Below are 7,239 nucleotides of genomic sequence, written 5' to 3'. Positions count from 1 at the left end.
AATCCAAAATCTAAAGGTTTATTCATAAAAGGAAAAAGATATAGATGAGAGATAGAATTGGTTAAATGGAATCAATTACATACAGTAATGGCAAAGTTCTTGGTTCAGGCTTGTAGCAGTGATAGAATAAACTGCAGGTTTAAATCAAGTCTCTGGAGTACATTCCCAGCTGGGATGGGTCATCAGTCCTTTGTGTAGAGCTTCCGTTTGTAGCAAAGTCCCTCCAGAGGTATGAAGCAGGATTGAAGACAAGATGGAGGAGAGGCATTAGCCTTTTATAGTCTTTTCCCCAGGTGTAAGAACACCTCTTTGTTCTTACTGTGGAAAATTACAGCAAAATGGAGTTTGAGTCACATGGGCAAGTCCCTGCCTACTTTACTGAGTCACAAGGCATATCTGCCTTCTCTCAATGGGTCAATTGTATAGCTGATGGTCCTTAATGGGCCATCAAGCAGGCTAGGCAGAGCTGACACCAACTTGTCTGGGGTGTCACCCAGAAGCATAGCATAAATTTGAAATACAGATAGTATAGAGCCAATATTCATAACTTCAACTACAAAAATGATACACACATATAGACAGCATAATCATAACCAGCAAACCATAACCTTGTCTTAGACACCTTATTTGACCCCCTTTATAAAAGATTTGGTGCCACTACAGGACCTTGGTTGCAACAATGATCTATACGGTCCCAGTTCATGTCAATAACGTCACACAAGCACAGCAGCGTGGAGCAGCAGCACAGGTTTTTGCACCTTGCCCCATCAATTTGCCATGACTCATCTGGATGAACCATATGTCACATCAGCATTGTAATGATCACCACAAACCTCTAGAGGCCAAGAAGGTAAGTTGGTCTCCTGAGTCTTAGCCTCTCTCAGGGTGTCAGTTATGGAGGCCATTGTGGTGACAGGTTAGCGACACAGACTCCTATCTCTAGGAACTGCACTGCCTTCACCAGCTCATTTCACAGAAGCCCCTGAACAGCCTTCAGCCAGCAATAGCTCTCAGTCACTACAAGTCAGGGCTGAATTTGGACCAGTGACATGGGGAGGAAAGACTCTACAGCCCTTTTGAGCCATCACTGCTACGGAAGTTTGGAAGACAAGTGGGTTGTGCTGTAGACATGTCCCTCTGGAATGGTTTGGATTGATTGACATCAGGATGTTATTTCCCCACAAGCATGTAACACAAGAGGTGGTTTCTATTCCTTCCCAGGAAAAGTTTGAATGGATTTTTTATAGAAACTACCAAAGGTTTTTTTAGAAGTCAACATTAAAAGAACAAATTTATTTCCACTTATTTAAGCTATTGGTTCTCTATTTTTTCAGTTGTTATTCTCATTGCATACTTGTGTGTGTGTTTTCCTTCTGTACTGTGATCATTTCCATTTCACTTTTTGTTGTTGTGGTTGTGTTGAGATTACTAGACAACCTAGTACTAGAGCGAAACTTACACCAAGAACAACCTCCAGTACAGACTCACACTGTATTATGTGACTTGTTTAAAATCCAACCTTTTCAGCACAATTATATTCACCCTTTAGTTAAAAGCCAACCCTGACTAGGAAAATGATCTGTAAGTGGTTTTATAAGACAGATGTCAAGAAGATGCAAACACTGGCATACATTAGAAAAAGTACTCAAGACTGGATTAGTATGGAGCTAATTATAGCCTAGAAAGGAATGTAATTCTACTAGGCAAGATACAGCAGCTCATTCCATGTGGTAAAATGCGCACACACGCACACACATACACACTCTGGTTACTGGTGGGGGAAAGGGAGGGCTTTATTGTTTCCTAGCGCTGTTAGAGTCTGCCACTTTCAAACACAAAACCTCCACCATTAAACCTTTATTAATCCTTGCTTCTGATTTCCCCGTGTGGGTCATTTAGCATGAGTTAATGCTAAGCTTGCGGGAGGGGGCAGTAATAAGTAAGCCACTAATCTTTGATCTTAGCATAGACGTCTCAGTGTGCTAGTTCACAACATGTTCTTTCTTGTCTGTCTACCCCGCTGAGATCAAAGGCCCTTTACGCCATCAGTGGAGGTAGTCATGGGTGGCAGCAGGCAGCTTCCCATGGAGGTATGTGGTTATGCAAGCACAGCACTAATGCTTACATAGCAAGACACCTTCTTCACCTCTCTGGGCTCAGGGTCCCCCCTCAGGAGGAGGCAGGGGCGTCTGGAGTAAATCAGTCCCACTCTGCAGAGCCTTTATGCCTCACTCGGGTTTTTTCCCCCAATATTTACAAGGTGGGCCTCAGAGCAGGCCCACAGAGCACTCTTCAGCCAAACACTAAGAACCAAGTTCCTAACACAAAAAGGGAATTCCTCTCCTGCTCCCTCTCTGGGGTGTTGCCTTGTTACGCTGGCCTCTGGGTGCCAGTCTTTCCCCAAACAGTCCATTAACTCAGTTGCTTCCTTTATAGGGAGGAGAGCAGCCTTCTACTCAGGAGCAGCCTTTTCACCCTGCTGCAGCTCATCTCTCCTCTTTCCTCCCTCTCCCTCGCAAGAAGAGGGGTTTTTAAAGGTAGGGTGACCAGATGTCCCGATTTTATAGGGACAGTCCCGATTTCTGGGGCTCTCTCTTATATAGGTTCCTATTACCCCCCCACCCCCATCCTGATTTTTCACACTTGCTGTCTGGTCACCCTATTTAAAGGTCACAGGCAGCCCTTAACTGAACTCAGATGTCCCTAGTTGACCAGAGGTAACCTCTTTTCAGCTCATGGGGAGAAGGACCTTTACCCTTGTAGGGCTGATATACGTGCCTTCCCACACTGTTCCTGTTCTATGCTGTGAGATTAGCTATTGAGATGCCTGAGGCGGCGAAATCTGCTCCTGCGCCCAAGAAGGGCTCCAAGAAAGCGGTGACCAAGACCGAGAAGAAAGGGGATAAGAAGCGCAGCAAGACCAGGAAGGAGAGTTACTCCATTTATGTCTCCAAGGTGCTGAAGCAGGTTCACCCCGACACCGGCATCTCTTCTAAGGCCATGGGCATCATGAATTCCTTTGTCAATGACATCTTCGAGCGCACTGCTGGGGAGGTGTCCCGCCTGGCGCATTATAACAAGCGCTCCATCATCACCTCTCGGGAGATCCAGACCGGACCACTGTGCGCCTGCTGCTGCCCAGGGAGTTGGCTAAGCAGGCCGTGTCTCAGGGTAGCAAGGCTGTGACCAAGTAGACCAGCTCCAAGTAACCCGTCTCTGTACTCCCCAAGATACATCAATTTAAAAACCCCATTCTCTACCACTTGTCTGGTCTGACTTTAGAAAGACAAGGTGGGTGAGGTAATATCTTTTATTTGCCCAACTTCTGTTGGTGAGAGAGAAGCTTTTGAGCTTACACGGAAGGCTTCTTCAGGTCTGGGAAACTAACTCAGAGTGTCAGTGCTAAATGCAAAGTTTGTGTAAGCTCGAATGCTTGTCTCTCTCACTAACAGAAAGATATTACTTCATTCACCTTGTCTCTGGGACCAACACCGCTACAACAACACTGCATGTGGTCTGACTTCGTCACACTTGTTCAATTTCTGTCAAGAGAATAGGGGATGTTATCTTTATTAGAGTGACTGCACCCAAAACAGCCTTTTAGTATATATTCCAAAATGGGTTGCTTTGATAATGGTAACCTTAGGTGAAATGCTGTAATAAAGCCAGGCAGACACACCAGGGTACTTCAATTAAATAAAAGACTAGAAGGAAAAGATGTGTTTTCCACAGATTCCTTTTCTATTAGGGCATTCACACTTCAGGTAAAATATTCAATTAAATTGTACTTTAAACATGGCTCAGACTTGACTGAATTCCTTGTTTCTTGTCAAGGCAGAAAAAGGGGTCCTCGGTTGAGTCAGTCTGCCAGACAGATTGCAAATACACCTCTACCTCAATATAACACTGTCCTCGGGAGCCAAAAAATCTTACCGCGTTATAGGTGAAACTGCGTTATATTGAACTTGCTTTGATCTGCTGGAGTGCACAGCCCCGCCCCCCCCGGAGCACTGCTTTACAGCATTATATCAGAATTCGTGTTATATCGGGTCGCATTATATCGGGGTAGAGGTGTACATACAAAATGATGGGGTCTAAATGACCTGTTAGCACTCAAGGAAGAGATCTTGGAGTCATCGTGGATAGTTCTCTGTAAATATCTGCTCAATGTGCACTCGCAGTCAAAAAAGCAAACAAAGTTAGGAACCATTAGGGAAGGGACAGATAATAAGACAGAAAATATCATAATGCCCCTATATAAAGCCATGGTACATCCATGCCTTGAATACTGTGTGCAGTTCTGGTTGCCTCAGATTATTTATATTATATATAAAATCAGAAAAAAGTACAGAGAAGGGCAACAAAAATGATTAGAGGTATTTAGGATGACCAGATAGCAAGTGTGAAAAATCAGGACAGGGGGTGGGAGGTAATAGGTGTCTATATAAGAAAAAGCCCCAAATATCGGGACTGTCCCTATAAAATCGGGACATCCGGTTACCTTAGAAGTATTGAACAGCTTCCATGAGGAGAGAGAAAAAAGACTGGGGACTGTTCAACTTGGAAAAGAGATGACTGAGGAGGGATATGAGAGATGTCTATAAAATCATGACTGGTGTGGAGAAAGTGAATAAGGAAGTGTTACTTACCCCGTCACATAACACAAGAACCAGGGGTCACCTTGAAAACTGGAGTAATAGAAACGGGATGAAATTTAATAGTTCAAAGTGCAAGGTCATGCACTTAGGGACTAACAAAAAGCATTTTTGCTATAAACTGGGGACTTATCAGTTGGAAGTGACAGCGGAAGAGAAAGACCTGGGTGTATTGGTTAATCACATGATGACTATGAGCTGCCAATGTGATGCAGCCGTGAAAAAGGCTAATGCAGTCCTAGGACACATCAGGCGAGGTATTTCCAGTAGAGACAGGGAAGTGTTAGTGCCATTATTCAAGGCACTGGTTAGACCTCATCTGGAATACTTTGTGCTGTTCTGATCTCCCATGTTTAAGAAAGCTGAATTCAAACTGGAACAGATGCAGAGAAGGGTTACTAGGATGATCTGAGGAATGGAAAACTTACCTTATGAGAGGAGACTCAAAGAGCTTGGCTTGTTTAGCCTAACCAAAAGAAGGCTGAGAGGAGACAGGATTGCTTTCTATAAATACCTCAGAGATAAATACCAGGGAGGGAGAGGAGTTATTTAAGTTAGCACCAATGTAGACACAAGAACAAATGGATATAAACTGGCCATCAACAAGTTTAGGCTTGAAATTAGATGATGGTTTCTAACCATCAGAGGAGTGAAGTTCTGGAACAGCCTTCCAAGGGGAGTGATGAAGGCAAAAAACCTAACTGGCTTCAAGACTGAGCTTGATAAGTTTATGGAGGGGATAGTAAGACAAGACTGCCAACAATAGCATGTAGCTGATCTGCAACAATATATCCAATGGCCAGAGATGGGACACTACATGGGGAGGGCTCTGAGTTACTACAGCAAATTCTTTCCCAGGTATGTAGCTGGTGGGTCTTGCCCACATGCTCAGGGCCTAACTGATCGCCATATTTGCGGTCAGGAAGGAATTTTACCCTGGATCAGATTGGCTGAGACCCTGGGGTTTTTCACCTTTCTCTGTAGAGTGGGGCCTGGGTCACTTGCAGGTTTAAACTAGTGTAAATGGTGGATTCTCTATAATTTGAAGTCTTTAAATCATGATTTGAGGACTTCAGTAACTCAGCCAGAGGTTATGGGTCTATTACAGGAGTCGGTGGATGAGGTTCTGTGTCCTGCAATCTGCAGGAGGGCAGACTAGATCATCATGATGGTCCCTTCTGACCTTAAAGTCTATGAGTCTAAATTAATAGGAAACATGTTTAAAACAAATATAAGGAAGTAATTCTTCACAAAACACACAGTCAACCTGTGTAATTCATTGCAAGGGGATGTTGTGAAGGCCAAAAGTATAACTGGGTTAAAAAAAAATTAGGTAAGTTTACGGAAGATAGGTCCATCAATGGTTATTAGTCAAAATGGTCAGGGATGCAACCCCATGCTCTGGGTGTCACTAAATCTCTGATTGCCAGAAGCTGGGGCTGGATGACAGCAGGTGGATTACTCAATAATTTCCCTGGTCTGGTCATTCCTTCTGAAGCATCTGGCATTGGTGTGACACTCTGTACCTCGGGGTACCCTATACCCCCATGTTCATCCTTATAAAATGATTGTGTGGTATCCAATGCAAAGTTTGTCATGTTGGGTGTCTTCGGCTCATGGTGCACTGAGCATAGTTGTTATAGTGATGTTACAGTAATGTTATCGTACAGTTATAGGTTATAATTTCATGTATATAGTTATGAGGCTGAAAATGTGTCCTCATGGCTTAAAGCAAGCCCATGCAAAAACTCTCCAAGAACAGAGAGGCACTTCACCCCTCATCAGGGCATGGATGGGACAAACCCAGCCCAGCCTCACAGGAACAATGGACACTGGCTTAGGCAGCAACAAAAGAATCTGTTAGACCCTCGAGGGAGTCACCCCCTTCCTTTGGGCATTTTGGGTCTGCGATGAGGTCACGCTCACCTGACTCTGAAGGAGGGGGGCAAAGCCAAGAGGAAAGAAAGGACATGCTAAGAGGGGAGCCATTTTGCCATGCTCTCTCTCTCTCCCACCCACATCTACAGACACCACCACCACCAAGCGACTGATGTGCTGATCAAAGGAGAGAGCCTGACTGAAAAGTAACCAGCCAGCCTGTGGTGAGAAGCATCCAAGTTTGTAAGGACACTGAAAGTGTTAAGATCAGCTTCGAATGCATTTTGCATGACCAAATCTGACTTGTTATGCTTTGACTTATAATCACTTAAGATCTACCTTTATAGTTAATACATTTGTTTGTTTATTCTACCTGAAGGAGTGTGTTTGGTTTGAAGTGTGTCAGAGGCTCCCCTTGGAATAACAAGCCTGGTACATATCAATTTCTTTGTTAAATTGACGTACTTATATAAGCTTGCAGTGTCCAGCGGGCATAACTGGACACTGCAAGATGGAGGTTCCTAGGGTTGTGTCTGGGACCGGAGATATTGGCTAGTGTCATTCGCTTGCAAGTAGCTGGGAGCAGTTTACATGCCAGAGGCTGTGCGTGAACAGCCCAGGAGTGGGGGTTCTCACAGCAGAGCAGGGTAAGGCTGGCTCCCAGAGTCAAGGATTGGAGTGGCCTAGCAGATCACTGGTCCAGACA

General features: G+C 44.4%; 1 pseudogene; it reads left to right on the top strand.

The window, feature by feature from the left end:
• The first annotated feature begins 2,823 nt into the window (after nt 1–2,823).
• Nucleotides 2,824–3,209, top strand: LOC112118764 (annotated as a pseudogene).
• Nucleotides 3,210–7,239: the final 4,030 nt, after the last annotated feature.

Source organism: Terrapene carolina, unplaced genomic scaffold, assembly GCF_002925995.2.
Source record: "Terrapene carolina triunguis isolate 2854851 unplaced genomic scaffold, T_m_triunguis-2.0 Scaffold189, whole genome shotgun sequence".
NCBI classification, from domain to species: Eukaryota; Metazoa; Chordata; order Testudines; family Emydidae; genus Terrapene; species Terrapene triunguis.
Note: the sequence above shows the minus strand (reverse complement) of the source record. Positions and strands in the feature narration are given on the sequence as shown.